We start from the raw sequence: 17,454 nt of genomic DNA, 5'->3' as shown, positions 1-17,454 counted from the left end.
CTCCCACAGTTATTAAGCAATATAAAAAGAGAGGGATGTTTCTAGGATGAAGCACTGTTTATCACTGTTACATGTGTTTGAGCTGCAGTGCTCCCATTTATAGCATTTTATCGATTTTTTATTAAATACCCTGAAGACAGGATTATTAGTTTTCTCACTGCTTTTATACCATGCTCATGACTACACTAAGTTCTTTGCAAATATTATTTAGTTTTACAACCAAGGAGGCTAGAGGCTGTTAGCATCTCTGCTTCACCAAGGCAGAGAGATCAAGCTGAAAAATCGACTTTATTTTGGGATGTAGCATGAGTTGCCCATGACATAATTTTTCAAAATACTCCAGTATCGCAGATCGCCTTGGGTGTCTGAATCACGGCTCCTGCAAAGCTTAGTTAAAGCTCCTGGAACATGGCACTTCAATTAGATCCTGCAGTCAGTCTTAAATCAAGACACGCATCCCAAAAAGGAGAAAATCCCCATAAAAGGCAAGTTTTAAACAATTTTCCCATCATGCCATTGAACACAGCAGCAGCAACAGGGACAAGACCAACCTCTCCAAGACAGTCCTGTCTCACACACAAAGTTATCCATTCGCTCCTGGCAATCACCTGGCCCTTAACATCTCTCTCTGGCAGGGCCACAAAGGATGCTGATGGACATTGGCCACACACTGCCCCAGACCCTTTATCCCATACACAGGGGAGACAGGTACCCAGCAGAGAAAGAAAAAGATAGTCCCACAGAGATTACAGCTTTCTACTTCTGGCACATTTCTACATTAACTTCCTAGTCAGCTGAGAGAACCAGGCACTTTGACGGAGTAATTCATTTGGCTTTTTCTAGATGGTCCCTATTCTGTTAACAAGCTCTCTGCTGACTATAGAAGGACCCTAGGGAACCCTATAGACTTCTGCTACTAGTCCCACAATGCACAGCATAGGTATCCTGTCTAACTAGCTGCCTAGGCGATTTATAATCCTACTGTTCTCCACTATCGTGGGAGACTACACAGCCAAATTTTAGGGGAGATGGCAGTTAAAAGACACCAAACCCACTTTGTATCCCAGTGCATCCTGGCAAAAGCCAACTTTGTCTTCCAGAAAATATTTGCTGTAGTATTTTTCTGTTTTTCTAGCACCTCTCTAACTTCACAGTTTTAAAAAAATATATTTTGGGTGCAGTCTCCTAGAATTTGGGAGTCCCATTTGATTCTTCACACTGCAACAACAAGACCTCCTTAGAACAGGCTAAGATACTTAAGTCATCAGCCAAGGTGAATGGGAGGGAAGGCCAAGGCACACCCAAGGGCCTTCACAGGCAGTTACCAACAGGAGTTGATAATTCCACATTTGGGAAAAGTGGGCAGACAACCTGGTCCTGTATTCACCAAAGCTGATCACAGCATGGTCAAGGTTGGAAGGTACCTCTGGAGATCATCTAGTCCAACCCACTGCTAAAACAGATTCTCCTAGAGCAGGCTGATGTCTTCAGCTCCGGCCCACCTTGATTTATAGCAATCTGCAGCTCCCTGTTGTGGAGATCTCTGCTTTCCCCAGCCTTACATGTGTTCCTCTGCTGTTTCCCATCTGATTGCCCACTCTAGCCACCATCACACCAGCACCCTAGAGCACTGCTTCCACCCTGCCATCCCTATCGCCACCACTACCATTCCCCATGTCCTTGGTCAGCTCACAAAACAGGTGGTAAGCAACCTCCTGGTTAATCCCTTTGCTGCGGTCTGGGTGGGACTACAACACACTCAGACCCCCTGGTTCTCAAGTGTGAAACCCTCAGAGGCTCCAGCTAATAAAGCCCCATATGTTAAGATGGAGACCAGTTCCCTGGGAGAGCTTCATACCCATGTCCAGAATAGACATCGCCAGGGAAACTACAAAAAAAAAAAATGTACAAACAACAAAATCCTATCTGCTGACCAGCTGCAGATTATTATTAAATGGAAGATGATATTTTTCCCCAAAAAATTTTATTCCTAAATGTCTAAATCATCCTGTTGAAACAGTCCTTAAAAAAATAGTCTTCAGTATGTTAGGCTGAAGAGTTTTAGCAATCACTTGAAGACTGATGAAATTACATGCAACTGCAATAAGATTTTTAAAAATTAATGGATTTTTTAAAATTAATGCATTCATCTTGTGAGTAATCTTAAGCATATGCTGTACAAATAATTCCTTTTTCCTGAACTTGCTACCCTAGCACTAAGAGAGACAGACAAAACAGCCAAACTTTGCTATGCTGATGATGGCTAAACATTTTCTCAACTTCTGCAGGCAAGATGTTGTCTGGCACGCAGAACTTTTTCCTTTTGCTGCAAGAAAGGTTCATCTCCTCCTGCCCTCAGCTTCCCCATTATATGATGGAAAACTGTGCTAACCAGCTGGACTGACAGAGATCTGCTGGCGACTGCACATTTACTTTGATCAGTTTAATAAAAACAAGAGAAGTGATAAAAAAACCTGTGGGCCTGGAGTAACATTTGCCATCCTTAACACAACGCCCAGACTGAATACTGTAACAGACTTGTTCCCTGTCCTTTGTTATTTCTATTAGACTTAGATCTTCCAAGCCTGCGTGGCAGAGACTGCTACTCCAGATCAGTGCAACGATCAGGACAAGAGGGACTTTCACAGATGGTCCAAAGGCACCGCTAACAAACATGGGAGGTAACAGGGTAACTTTGTGATAGAAGAAAACAGAAAACCCTAAACCATTTCAGTGCATTGCAACATCTAAAATGCAATTCCCGTAACAGGGAAATTCTCAGAGCAAAGCTGCTCTCCGAAATGATTAATAATTTGCTATAGGGAGTTCCAGCGTACTCTGTGAGCAAGATCAAGGAGTTCAGCACTATATAAACATGTTTTGACTGCAGAATGACTACTGTGAACCTACAGGTCAGCCACAACTAGAGCTGGGGGAATAGTGCAATGAAATTCCATGAGCACTTGTTTAGATTTGTAAACAAAATCACCTTGGTTATGCTTAAACTCCTCTTTATGAATGTTTCTAGGTAATATTTTCCCTTTTTCCTCCCCCTCCCCTCGCCTTTTTTTAAGGCTTTTAAAAAAACCATGCAGTTTTCCTTCCTCCTTCCCACCAAAAACTTGTATTTTTATTCCTGAATATTTCAAGATGACACTTCATGTTAGAGGATAATCCCTTCTACTGTATTTTATTCTAGAAGCAGACTACCATGGCTGTGGTCCAAGTGCAACAGTCCAGCATACAGCACAAGTCAGCCACGTCCCTGGAGGACAAACTCCTGCTTTTTGTGACTCCGAGCACTGAGGACACACAGAAAAGCCAAGCCAACTCAGAGGTTAGCCTGGCTCCAGCATCTGCCTGCACACATCCCCAATTCTTGCAAAAATAGGAATGCTGCCACTAGAAGCTGCCAGCCAGGGGGAAGGTACTGCCACAACAGGGACAGCAGCTGGGTTTCACTGCCTGCACACTGGAGCTTCTGACACTCCCTGTCTCTGGTTGCTCTGCCCACATCTCCATTCCCAGCTCCCATGAGAGAGGCAGGGGGATCATTCTGTAAATCTTGAGGTCTTACTAAGTGAGAGAAAGAAAAAATAAAAAATCACTCCCTGCAGCTGTTGGCAATGACAAACCATGCTAACTATGGAGGAACATAGAGCTGTTCGACAGGCCAGTGTCTTACCCCAAAAATCAACTTTGTACTCAATACCTTAAAGACAGGATGAGACCACTTTGAAACTACTTTGCATCAGTTGCCCTTCTCTCACGTTAAGCATGAGAAACAAAAGAGGGGAAAAATAAGAAATAAAATAAAAGCCTACCAGCACTGTGAGTTCAGAAGGGATTTGCTGAGATTTGCTTTGGTGATTATAAGGAGGGGAAGAAAGAAGAAGAAGAAAAAAAAAAAAAAGAGAGAGAGATGCCACTCAAACAATAAAGGAGCAGGTTCAGCTTTTCAGTTGTAGTTGGCATCAGAAGGACAAATGCCAAAGGACCTCTGCAGCATTTTTGTGCTTTCCTCAGGCTTGAGCTAGTAGGTTATTACATAACAGTGAGAATATACACAGTCAATACCAACCACCAACTGCACAAAAATCACTGATGTACAGGGACATCCCTGAAAAACCTTCTCCCGTTTTGTTCCAAACTATCTGCAAATTTAGAGAGAGCATGCTCTATCCCAGCACCACCTTATTAGTATCGTCTTCATGTAAACATGAATATTCCCATGTCCAGAAACAGTAAAGGATTTCTTTGGGTGCAGAAAGTGCACTTTTATGCTGGAACAAGCGTCCCACCAATGAAACTCCCACCCCAGAATGACCATACTGCCAGCAGCCGCTTAGGTAGACAAAACTTGTTATTCACTCAGCCCGTCAAGAAGCCCTTTTTCACAGTATGCCTTTCTCAGCTTTTTTTAGCACTACCCTCTTTCTTTCTCCTTCACTACACCTTCCCTCCACATCCCAGCACTCTCCAGGATTTAAAGGTGTTTTAAGCAGAAAACCCCTCAAATTTTAATTTGTGATTCTAAACTACTTCAAGCAATAACCAAGACTTGGTACCAAGAATGAAAATTACACAACTAAGCTAAAAAAACCCACATTCTGCAGATTCTTTGTGTAGCTAGGGAAAGTTAGGAGCTTTCTGTATTCTTCAGAGCCACATGAATCATGCTTACACTCTATTTGTTCACTAATTCCAGCAGCTTCAACCTAGGTTGTGCCATCGCTTAGTTTTTGGATACTTTTACTTCCCAGCATTTAAATATCATTGTCCCTTGCAAATTACAAAGGAGCCCTGCTGTGAGCATTCTACTTGCTACAATTATTTCAACCCAGCTAAGAGCTTATTTCAAACAACTCTACTGCTCAATTTGTCTCCACCTCACTTATCCTAAGAGTCCCTTTGATTTCTAATGGAAGCCACAACTTCATTCTGAGGTCTCATGTCAATGAGGCTGCAGGTGAAAGCCAACCAGGGAAAAATTAGGTACTGTTTTATTACTAGCATGGGAAGAGACAAAAACCAGCATGGCCTCAAGCCATGCGGATGTGCCACTTGGGTTCCAGGAGGAGCAGCAACAGCTTTTTGTACACACCATACCCTGATCCTGGCAGTGAGAACACTGTGGCTTTAACTAGTTATTCCCATTTAAAATTATAAATGAGATTAAATGGTCCAAGATAAAGTAATACTATTATTAGGGAGTGGTTTGAGCAAGCCAAACTGCAATGCTGGGGGAGCAATTGTAGTTTAGCTGTCATCATTTTCAGTTCCCTGGGGATATGCGTACGCACGCACCCAGCTGCGTGGACATGTTGGCCTCTATTAATGGCAGCAGCTGCTGGTCCTGGGGTATATATGTTTGCTCATGGTGAATTACAGAAAACTGCTGTTTTCAACTTGTAAATTTGGGAAAAGTCAACCTTGTGTCAAATATGACAGCAAGAAGCATCTGCCACAGAGTCAATCAATCGTATATACTTGCTCCACATTAAAACAAAACCTACAGAGGCTCACCCTTCAGTAGGGAAGGAAATTCTTACAAGCTAAAACTAGGTAGTGACTTTGATGTAGTAGCGACAGCCGATCAGATGGCATGTTTAAAAACTGCTTCTCTACGTTTCTTCGTGGTTAGCCTAACCTCTCTCACTCACAGGCATGCAATACTGTGTGAGGAAGCATTAAAGAACAAACACCTAATATCACCACAGTTTTTGTAAAAAAACCTTTTCCCAGAAGACTTCAGATCAGATGTGCTATCTGAGTTTCACTGAGATTTCTGCCTTCTTTCCCTTATTTTCCAGCTGGGTTAACTAGGCAGGAGGAGGTCAAGTACTTTACAGAAAAATCACACAAAGTGTCAGAGCCACAATCAAAAGCCAGGATCCTCCAAACACCTGATCTTTCACTGTCACCATGCTATGCATTTCCCAGGTTTTATTTGCCTTCTATTACTCATTATTATTTCTGTTTATTAGTACTCAGTAATGTTTTTTTCACTTTTCCACTAGCACTGAAGTGGCATTTAGCATGCAAATTCTTGCTGCTGTTCTGCACTGTGTTTACCCAACTAGGAAAAAAATATAAAAAAAAAAAGCACTGACTTTTCCATATCAACCTTGCAGAGCAGTAAGCAACTACATAACCCTGCACAGCCGCAGAGAATCACATCTTACAAGATTTCTCCTTCCTGATCAGGCTGAAATATGAAAGCAGAGAAAGCAGTGCCCTTCAGATATGTTCTCATAGCAAAGAAAATGATAAACACCACCAGCAACACTACTCAATTGATTCATTCTTTAAACAATAACAGCACTGCGCTGCACCCTAAGAGTAACAAACTGAAAGCCTATCTAGAAGCAGAACATTCTCATGATTGCTAGCAACTACTTACATTTAAGTAAAGACAAATAAAACACTAACCATTGCCCAGTACTGTAGCTTTGCCATCTACCTGCAAGCAGTGCACATCACTTGCATGCTGTCTCATGGCTCATTTTAACAATAATTGCTTATCAAGCTGAATACAATCAGCAGAAGGCCCAATAATAAGGAGCAACAATAATAACAGTACAATGAATTGAGTTTAAATAGGGCCTTTAGTTTCAAAGGACCCCCCTCATTTCTCCCCAGGCACTTAAGCACGCAGCCAGACCGCAGCTCGTGCCACGCTGATGAGCCCAAAAAATAGTCCCCATCGCAGGCTTTGCACTTTGCAAAGAGATTTGTCATCAGGACCCCTCTAATTTGCAATGGCAGCCCTGCCTTCCCTGGGTTTCCCCATACAGGGGCTGCAGCTGAAGGCCAGCTGGGCACAGAGCAGAACTGGGTGGCATGACGCTAGCACAGATGAGACACAGGCAGTCTGGCTTGGGGCCTGCAGGGATGAGACCCTGGGGATTCACCGTCACCAAATACAGTTTATCATCCGCACAAAGCATTTGGGTTTTGGTTGTTCGGGGTTTTTTCTTTTATTTGTCTTCTTCCTGTGGAATTAGTCTCATTCCAGTCCACTACTGCTGAAGTCAGTGGATGGATGGCACCCAAAGAGGGGCCACCCCGGGCACCACCACCCAAAGCATGAACTAAAAGACCACTGCACATATGACATGTCGCACCAAGGTTCACATGGGTCCAAGGGGCCTCAGCGAGGCTGAGCTCTAGTGCTTTGTGACTTACCCCAAATGCCAGCACCCCTCTGCCCTCCCAGGGGCTTCCCACAGAGCATGCCCCTGGGTGCCAGCTGCCACAGCTCATCCTGCCCCTTCAGCCGTGCACGTCTGGAAGGGCCAATTCCCTGTTTCCGTGCACAGGCTGTTGTCACATTGCAAGCCTATAACAGGATCACAGCCCCCCAACAGCACCACATGCCAGCTCATCGCTTTTTTACTGCATTTTTCTTTCTTTTTCTAATGAAGCATCTTTGCCTTTTAACATGCAATTTTATCTGGCAACTACTACAACATCTCAAAGTCTAAAAAGAACATTATATGAACAGCACACACTACGCTGAACACAAAAGGGTTGCAGGGAAAGAGCATCTGCTGCCCTAACAACAGCTTTAAATCCTCCTTCTCTTTTTTTTTTCCTCTAGGTGCCCATATGTGACACAGCAGTAAAGCAATACCATGGTGAAGAACTTTGCTTCAAAGCCCAGACTCCATCCTGATGAACCCCGCAAGAACCCACCTGACACAGCTTTCCACTAGCATCTCTCTTCCTGCTTGTTTCAGATGTTCCCATTTTACAAAAAGGCACATAGACAATAATTCAAAGGAAAACCATAGCAAGGGAGAAAAAAACCCCACAAGCTAAGATTTCTCTCGATAGGTTTCCAAACCACAAGATACACAAATGGGCAAGTTGCTTCTGCTTGCAAAGCTTGACACACAGGGCACAGATGGAACTCAGAAATCTCACTTGCTCTGCTTCACAGCCTTCCTGAAAATCCAGTCCAGGAATATTCGCAAAAGCTTAGCCCAGGTAGGCTTACCTGAGGGCCATTTGGGAACTTCAGCATTATTTTTAGTACTAAGGATTGTGAAGGTCCCAGTTACAACTGGGGGTGTGCAAAACCCCACGCTTAAAACTACATTCAGCACTGCGGAGACACACAGAGCCTCTATTCAGAGATTCAGGTACCTCCCTTGCATCATGAACAGCAGCCACCCCGCTCTGAAAGCTAGTAATACTGCTGTCTAAGAAGTTATAGAAGAGATTTCTGTAAATGCTTAAAGGCAACTCGCAAAGTGCTAGGGGCACACGAGTATATAATAAACGCTTACATTTAGTAGTACTAATCTTATTGCACTGTGAATATATTTGTGTTACACAGTGCATAAAAATGACAACGGTTCTTACTTCTTCATTATATCACAGCAGCAAGGTAATGAATCCATTATGGTATTATTATTTGGAAGACAAGTAATTGGCCATGTCAGCCTACACTGCTATTTGGAGCTATCAAGTGTGAACTTTTTTATGGTACTTTGACATTTAACAATATGCAACAGTTTAATTTATTTTTTAAAAAGGCTATAAAAATACAAATTGTAAGAAATTGTGGCCTCAACTGTTGATTTGAATAATCTGTCCTGAACTTGATATTGAATTCCTCCCTCAAAAGATACATTAGAGGCGATCACAGGCTGTATTAGCAAATTCAGTTATTAACCCTGGGGGAAGATACGTGACCTCACATCAATTTAGTAGCTTTATTCTGAAAGACAGTAAAAAGATGAAACATAAAACACCATGTAGATTTAACTTACAATACAATCTGAGCGTACACTTGCATGGTCATGGGTTCTTCCCAACAGCAACAGATCCAGTATTCTGATAAAGTTATCTTAGAGAAAAAGATAACACAGCACACAACTTTCGCTAGACTCTGAAGCACGTACCAGCCCCTGGCATCCTTTATTTTTCCATGCATCTGAAAGCTCTAGCCAAGAGAGACAGCACATTCACACAGTAAACACATCATCTGAGACACAGCAAATTCCCCTTGCTGTGCTCTCCAGTGGATGTTCTCTTAGGTTCATGCCAGCCAGTAAGCTTCCAGCACTCCAGCATTTGTATTCAATCTTAACACACACCCCACCTAGCACAGACATGCTGAAACCACACACAAAAGGCAACAAACCTCTAGTAACAGAAGCCCACTCACCAACTTTAGGAAATTCAGATTCAAATCCCTTTGCCACCAGAGATTTTCAGTCAGACATCAAGTAAAGCACAACTTTGTTGCCCAGGACTGCCCCAAGAGACAACATATTTTTCTTGGAAGTATTTTTAAGAAGCTGAATGGGTTTTTTTTTCAGGAAGTACTCATTAGGGTTGTAACAAACAGAAACCTTATCTGACAATTAGCCAAAGTGAATTCAGCTTTAACTTCTTCAATAACTTATGTTGATTTTAAAAGTATTTTATCTTAAAAGCTTTTTCTTTTTTTTTTAATAAAGGCAAAGGAAACTTCAAAACATACTTCTTTAAATGCTTGTTTAAAGGTTTTTCTTTAGGAAGATGCTCAGTTTTGACAAAATTAACATTTCCTTCTTTAAAGAAATAGATTCAAGTTCCTAAAACATTTCCATTTGGTCATATTTGAATTCTTGCAAAATACACTTTGTCCAGGACCCATCACAAGATGCTGCACTGAGTAGCCCCTTTGGGAGCACCAGCCCCCCCACAAACACACACACATTGGCAGGGGCTAAGCCCTGTGCTCCCAGGGATCATTTCACCGATTTTTATCCTTCATTACCACGTTCCTCGCCTGCAAGGTGGACTTAGAAGCTCTCCAGCCTCACATATTTTAGTATCACAACGTCAAAACACCCCAAAACGTTTAAGTGAGTTTTACAGTATCCAAAATAGATACTTTAAACCCTGTTTCAAGGTTCAGAAGCAGCCCTTAAAACCTGAGGCACAGAACAACTCCGTGAAAGTAATAATGAGATGTATTTCCAACAAAGTATTTTCATACACAAACATAAACAGAATATGCAGACAAGCATTTTCCTTACTGAGTAAACCACACCATTTCCCTGTGTCAGTTCGTTTTGCTTCTAATAAGCTCGCTTATTTCCTAGTCTCAGAACATTTTAGTGGTGTTGCTTATCTTGCACTCACCAGTGCATCCACTGAAGCAAAGCAAAAATACGCAACAAAGCTTTCACCAGGCAAAGTTGCACCAGTTTAGAAAAAAATGGAACGATTTATTTTAGAAGACTTTTACCCACATGGAATTCGGAAAGCCCCCAGAAGCAATACCAGTGAATCTGCACAGTATTAAAGACAAAAAATCATGTTTTATATGTATTTTCTTGCAATAATGGTGCAGCGCCAGGCGCTCCCCCGGGGCCTCAACTGCCCACGCGCACATACCCCCCACAAACTAAGCCCCAGAACACCCCCAAAGCACCAGCTTCCAACACCGTTTCCCAGAAAAATTAGGAAAAGAGGACACAAACAAACAAAAAAAAAAAAGGGGGGGGGGGGTGGGGGAAGAGGCAGCTCTCCAGGCGCGGTTACCTGCAGCGAAGCCTCATGGCTGCAGCAAGCCCGCAGCCGCCCTTTGTGATTGAAATGAGGGCCGGGGCCTCCCGCCGGGCCTCCCCCTCCGCGCCCGCCTTGATGAGTAGCACACGGTCCCGCTTTTATGAACACCTGTGTCTAAAGCCCACAAATAATTAGCTTAGCCTCCCTGTTTCCCTCCAATAATGGTGTAATTTGCTATGCCTTTCAGCCCCGGGACAGCTGGTGCTATTGAAAATCACCTCAGGATTAGGCCACAGCTCCAGGCCTCCCTCTTTGGGGGCTTCTCACATCTCCATGGCAACACACTTAAGCTGCAAATTATCACCTCTAATAATAACTGGGAAAGTCTATCTTATTTTATTCCGGTTATATCCATAATAAAAGACAAAGCGTGAAAATTGAATGGAGGTCTCGAAGCTGGGAAAGATCCTTGCCTGGCCCGGGAAGGAGCAGCGGGAGCAGATGGGAGGGCCCCTGGGCTGTGGCTGGGCCTTGGGCTTCCCTTGTACCTGTGTCCAGTTGCGATGGATGTCAGAAAATATCCCTGCAAGCCCATACTGGGGGCTCTGGAGGCAGTCACCCCCCACTGTGGCGTGACATGAGAGCACATTGCCCTCACAAACCCATCAAACATGGCTCCAGGGGTCCCCAGAGTGTTGCCAGGCCTTTGGGGCCACTCTGTCGATGGCTGCTGCATGTAAGGTGCGGGGAGCACCCTCCTCAAAGGGGCGAGGGGCTCCTCTCCCCCCGTCCCTCCTAAACGCCAGGAATGGAGCTGACAGAGGTGGCCCAGAGCCCACGGCAGTGTTAGGGAAGGTTATGTTTTGCCTGCAAATGCCATCTTTCACCCCATGGGGTGACAGTGCAGGCAAGGAGATGGGGAGGATCCATGGCAAGGCCTCCCCCATGGAGGGCCCCCCTCTCCCCTGCCGCCCCAGTAGCTCCCTCCACACACCATTGCCCAGTGGCACTCACACACCTCTGCTTTTAAGTTGTTTTTTTGTTTGGTTTTTTTTTTTTTTAAATGGACTCTGGTTAGGCACAAATATTGATATGAATGTTGACTTCACGGCCACACTTGAAACAAGACACCTACAGACAGGAGAAAACCCTATTGTCTTCACCTGCTCTTTTCAGAGAAAGCCTAAACACCCTAAACATCCCCTAAACACCGATTCCACACCTGGCCACTGACCTGCTACAAGCAGCGGGCTGCCTCCTCCAGCTGAAGGGAATTTTATCCCAAGTACCAACCTGAAAAAAATCCAACACTCTTTTCGTCCTACATTAGTGCAACTGGTAGCACTTGACAGCGTACCCCTTTCTTATTTGTGAAAAGGCTCAGAGTAATAGTAAAACCCTGGGAAATAAACATATATACACACAGCATTACATTAAAATATTTCCTGAGCAGAATTTCATCTGCACTTGAGGTTTGTTGATGAAGCCAAGGAAATAGAGGGGATAAAAATGTGACTTTTACCTTCTGAGCTAATAAACTGAGCAGGACTCTGAGGCAAGACTAATACAATCTGAGATTGCTCTGGATTGCAACAGGTTCTTGCAACTTAGGAAACGAAGGGTGCTCAGTGCTCAGAGCCATCTATGCACTGGAATAACCTCCATGTAATGGGGAGAGTGTTCCTGGGGTGGGGAATCCTTTGGGCCTGGGAAGATGGCTTTCAGCATGCCTGTGCATGGGCACGCTGCCCTGGTTTGATCAGCCACCTTTGATTACATGCTGGAAGGGAAGAGCCTTGTTGAAAAATCCTACATAGGACCCTTGAGTGGGTTTTTCTTTGCTGTTCAGTAACCCCATGGCAGGTCAGCCACAAAGCTGAACAGCTCCCTGCACCTTGGTGAGGGACAACCTTTGACTGCACCAGGAGGAACAGGTCCACCAGAGGCTTTGGCAAGATGTGAATCTTGGGGTGGGGTAGGTTTCAGCAAGGCAGCATCCAGCCAACCCTGATATCTTCCATGGCAGAGAGGCTGCAGGACTCCCTGGGCAACTGTTTTCCCTGGAACAGCCTTGTACTGTGCTGGGAAGAGAACCATTTCATATTTCCCTCCCTGTACCTGCTTCCTACCTTTAATTTTCAGACAAGTGCCTGCTCTGTGGCTTCTTGTTTACAGCCCTGTTTGCTAACAGCATGAGCCCCTTCAAAATTCAACACCATTTTTTTTCTTAGTAACTACAAAAAGACTTGGGGTTACAGGGGAGGAGGTAAGGGTGAGCACCCCTGCATTTGGGTGAGGGGCACACAGAGATGAGCGACCAAAACAAATCCCTTGGTCAGATGCTGCTCTCAGAAGGACAATGCCCAGGACACGCAAACAGCAGCGTGGAGAAAGGTGATGGGGACAGGAGGGCCCTTGTTCTGCTGTCTGGGACACCCACCAGGCATCATGCTGTCCTTTGTGGGACACCTCAGATCTGCCTAGCAGAAAGTTAGCTGCTGAAAGGGGAAATCCTACTCTGTCCTGGGAGATCTCCTGTCTTCCTCAAGCTCACTAAATCAGCAGAAAACAGCTTTTTCCTCTCCCAGGCTCTCCCTTACTGCTGGGTTAGTGAGCTGAACTGGCTCAGCATGGCAAGTAAGCATTCAGCTGAAGGCAATACTCAAAATGCCTAGAAAGGGGTTGGATAGGGGTCCAGCTACAGCTTGAAGCCTCACCCTTCCAGGCTGCGAGCATCACCGGCTCCAGGCACAGGAACGCCAGGCATGCACAGGAGTGTTGCTGTCACATCACTATAAATTGATAGCAAAGGCACAACGAGAGCTGAAGCATCACAGAGACAGCAAAATCTGAGCCTAGCTTCTCTAAATCCCTATCTGCCTCCATAGCCAGATGATTTATTTTTATCCTCAGAGTCCCGGAGCTCCTTCCCATGTTTCGTGGCCCGTGTGGTCCATACTATCTGCATATGGGCGAGGACAACATGAAGTTCCAAACAGCAACAAGAAGATGGAGAGGAGGCAGCACAAAAGGGCAAGATACACTCAAGCGTGAAGGCAAAGCATAGAGATCATCAGAGAAGTCAGGTGCTTAAGTTCGCATCACCCCCCTGACCAGAGCTGACAGTTAATTCATGCAAGCCAGTGACCTTGGCTGCACTACAAGGGTAATGTTTTCTCAAGGATGAAACGTCCCTGTGTAACTCCGGTAGTGCATTCAGGGGGAATTGCAAACATCTGATAATAGAACTTCTTGTTTCTTTCCTTTCTTTGTAAACATCGTTATTGAGACCAGCAAAAACTATTTTCAGTTGGAGTTTTTATCATATTTAGGAATCTCTCTCTATCCCCTAGGACCTGTCTCACCTCAGGAAGAAACAACTCTTTTGGTAAAGCTGTCCTCATGCCAGCATAGGGGAGAACCCCCCTGGAGAGCTTCTACCAGGGCAGCCAGGCAGCAGCTGTGCCACAGGGAGACATTTACCACAGCCTCCCAAAAAACTTAGGACTCCCAGTGCCAAAATGACCTCAGCTGAGCTGATTCAGGGCGATACGCAGGGTGGTGTGAGTTGTGCATTGCACTGGCACCACTGCAGTATCCCCACAACCTGGTGTTCTGAGGACCCTGGCCTTCCTTCTCCTCACTTGGTTTGGCCAGATCAAGTATCTTCCCACTCTGCAGTTGCAGTCTGGCCCTGCTCTCTTCAGATTACTATTAGGCCAGCCTACATCCCATAATGACCGCAGGAATCATACTTGTGAAAAGCTGAAAGCAAGTCTTCATCAACTTTTAGCAATTCAGCATCTAGCAGCTCTAGGTCTGCACAGTGGAAAGCAAAACTGTGAGCTAACCAGGGTTTTGTGGATTGTCTCATCTTCCATTGCAAGGCACATAACCATCAATATTTGAAAAAAATAGGTTCCAAACACAACTTGTTTAAAAGCAGATTTATAGAAAACACCTGAAGTCAGCTATGATCCAGAGCTACAGGATTGTTACACATTTCCGTTACTTCAGTGCTGAGATGGTGAATCACAGGCAGCACTTGGCACTTGCCTTCAGAATTAGATGGGGCTTTTTAATCTGCTTTTGTGAAATTTGATAAAACATCCTTAGAACACTTAATTTGATATTCCCTCTTATCTGATCGGCCTGGGAGTGTGTGAGCTTTCCCCTTTCGGAAGCTGAATGACCTCTCAGCAGAGAATCCTGTAGCATCTTCTGGCTGCATCTTTGTGCCTCTTTCTCCACCTCAACTCCTTGGGGCAGATTTGGCCTTTGGGGAAACAAGCCCAGCAGGGGTGGGACTAATTCATCAGCACATCAGAAACATTCTTACCAAAAAGCAGCATTAGTTCTTGTTCCAGCAAAAAAATGGAGCATGAGATCCCCTCCTGCACCCTGCACAGGTGGCCCTATGGGTGCTGTGCCACTGTGCTATGGGCTGGCTGCAGCGCAGACCAAGGGAAAGTTTTACCAAGACTCAACTTCCGCATGGCATTTCCTGAGCTACAGAGGTTCCTGGCAGTCTGTGGAAGTTGGACAGATTTAATGGTGCTGCTAAAGCCAGAAAGAAATATGCCAGAAGCAAGCGGAGATGGTGTCAGCAGCTCAAGGTGGAGAGAGGAAGGCTGGAGGGAAATCATCAATCCAAAGTTGGCTGAGGTGAAGAAAAAAGATGTAAAAGGAAAAGCACTGCTCCAACTCAGTGAAGTCTGGGGCTTTGCTACTTTTCATAAGTGACCCTCAGCTCCAAAAAATATGAAAAGCCATTTCTGTAAAAGTCAGAGTCTAATTCTATATGAGCTTTCAGTTTAAAAAGCAAAACCAGAAAAATGCACATGCTTTTGCTGGCTGCTGGGAAAATATGATTCAGAGAAATTGTGCAATGCCCAAACTCAATTTAGCTGTTAGCAGGCTATATCTAAAAAATATACAATTAACAGGCTTGAGCATCTGGGAAGACCAAATGGCTTTAAAACATACCATATTGTTGCTGCACTCATACCAAAAGCACTTTGAAAGAAAATAGACCTTCAATAAGTCAACCTTTGAGCCAAAGCATCATCCCAAGTGTGGGAATCAACGCCAATGCTTTGGTGCCACCCATGAGAAAATGGCAGTGCAGTTAAGATGGTTTGCAACTTTGAAAATGAAATGCATTGAGACAGTAAACCAGCGTTACAAAAAAGGAGGAAATTTATCAGGGGTTAACGTGAATTGACAGCTAAAAGAGGAAAAGAGTAAAGCAAAGCTCAGTGAGTGGCTTTTACAGCTTTTCCATGTTTAAAGAACCAGTTCTCTTTAATCCTCCCCAAACATGCATGTGGGAAAAACATACCTGTAGGATCGCAATGCAACAACGGAAAGAGTTGAGGTGGAAAATATGTTGCCCAGCAGTGTAAGCAACGCAGCTTTAGTTTATTTTCCTGTTTCCACAACCACCTTCATTGTGGCCTCGGGGCAGCCACTGGTTTCCCAGGTAAGGAGCAAGGATCTCGCAGCTCCTTGCCACCTCCCTTGTGAAGTGCCCAGACAGCGCTGCCTTTATGGTGCCTCCAGTCCAACTCTGGGCACCCTCTTCCCTTCTGGCAGTGTGTTTTGCCATTTGCCAGTGACCCTTCCCATCTGAACACCTCCATCAGTGAGCTGAGCTGCAGGACAGTACGATATTTTAAATAGTGTGTTTCTATAGACACTATTTAATTTTAAATTTACATACAACTTTCATCCGAAAAGTATCTGAAAACAAACCCCTGCCCTGAGGGTGGATCCTGGCTGCTTTCCTGGGCTCTTTGGCTGTGTGAGTGGACCAGACCTACTGAAACAAACATGCAGGAACTTCACACCTAATTAGGATGAATCCTGTTCTGCTTGGGTTTGCAACTCAAGGACCACTGCATCTGAGGAAAGGCAGAGAAGAAGGAAGTCTAGCTAAAGCCCCATCACCAGCTTTCTGCACGGCTTGGCTTCAAACCTAGGTAGCAAACAAAAATGAACAAAAATTTACACATGTCAAGAAAGGTGGAGGAGGTGATGAGCTGAATTTGTGGTTCCCTCCCACGCTTAGCCTGAGCAGCCTGTCACAGAGAGAGAGGGGAGGCAGATGGAGAAAAACACAAACTTAAACAGGAAAAATACACGTAACAGCAAAAAGTACAGTAAAAGAAGACTGATCCCTCCCTTCTCCGCCAATCCTGATCAGCTTGAGAGAAAGGATGGATCTGGGCCATCTGTACTTACATTCCAGATGGGCTTCAGCTGGAAGGAGAAATCTCCAGGTCTGTACTCAGCTGCGTTTGGGAGCTCCCTTAAAGTGCTTAACACCAGGAAGCAGCATGCAAAATTCCTCCTCTTGTCTACTCACTGGAGTCAAGCAAATTTCTGTGAATACATATTTGTCTGGAAAACAGTGTTCCAACTGTCCCAAAACTGTGGAGATCCTAGTTGCATTTCCAAACACCCTGAACTTGAAAAACAAGGAGAAATTGAAGAAAGTGTTTTTAAAACTGCTCCCATAAAGGTTTTCCTACTTGTGTCTGATTGCTTGGCTTCCTCACCACTTCAAATTACCAACGGTTCACCCACAGTGTGGTAGGTCTTGCTTCAATCCTTCTGTCTGTAAGAGCTGTAGAGTCTTGTACTGCTCTGCTCTTCGTTTTGCTTCAGTCCACATAGATCACCTTAGGGATGCCTTGAGCAAAAATAAAGCGCTTTTGTGCTAATGGCTGGCAGGAAATCAGACCCAAACGCAAGTCCCTGGCCAGTTCGTGACATATCTCCCAAGTAAGATGGCTTGGAGTTCTGCTGGGGACTTAGAACCCTGATGTAACCCCTGCTTTGCAGTCCTCACCCAGTCCCTGGGATCGCAACGCGTTCCTCTGCAAAGAGTAACCTTCCTTGGGCAGCAAGACCATGGGGGTCCACCTATAAAGTCTCTTA

This window comes from Falco rusticolus, chromosome Z, assembly GCF_015220075.1.
Source record: "Falco rusticolus isolate bFalRus1 chromosome Z, bFalRus1.pri, whole genome shotgun sequence".
NCBI classification, from domain to species: domain Eukaryota; kingdom Metazoa; phylum Chordata; class Aves; order Falconiformes; family Falconidae; genus Falco; species Falco rusticolus.
This window is presented reverse-complemented; position numbering follows the sequence as displayed.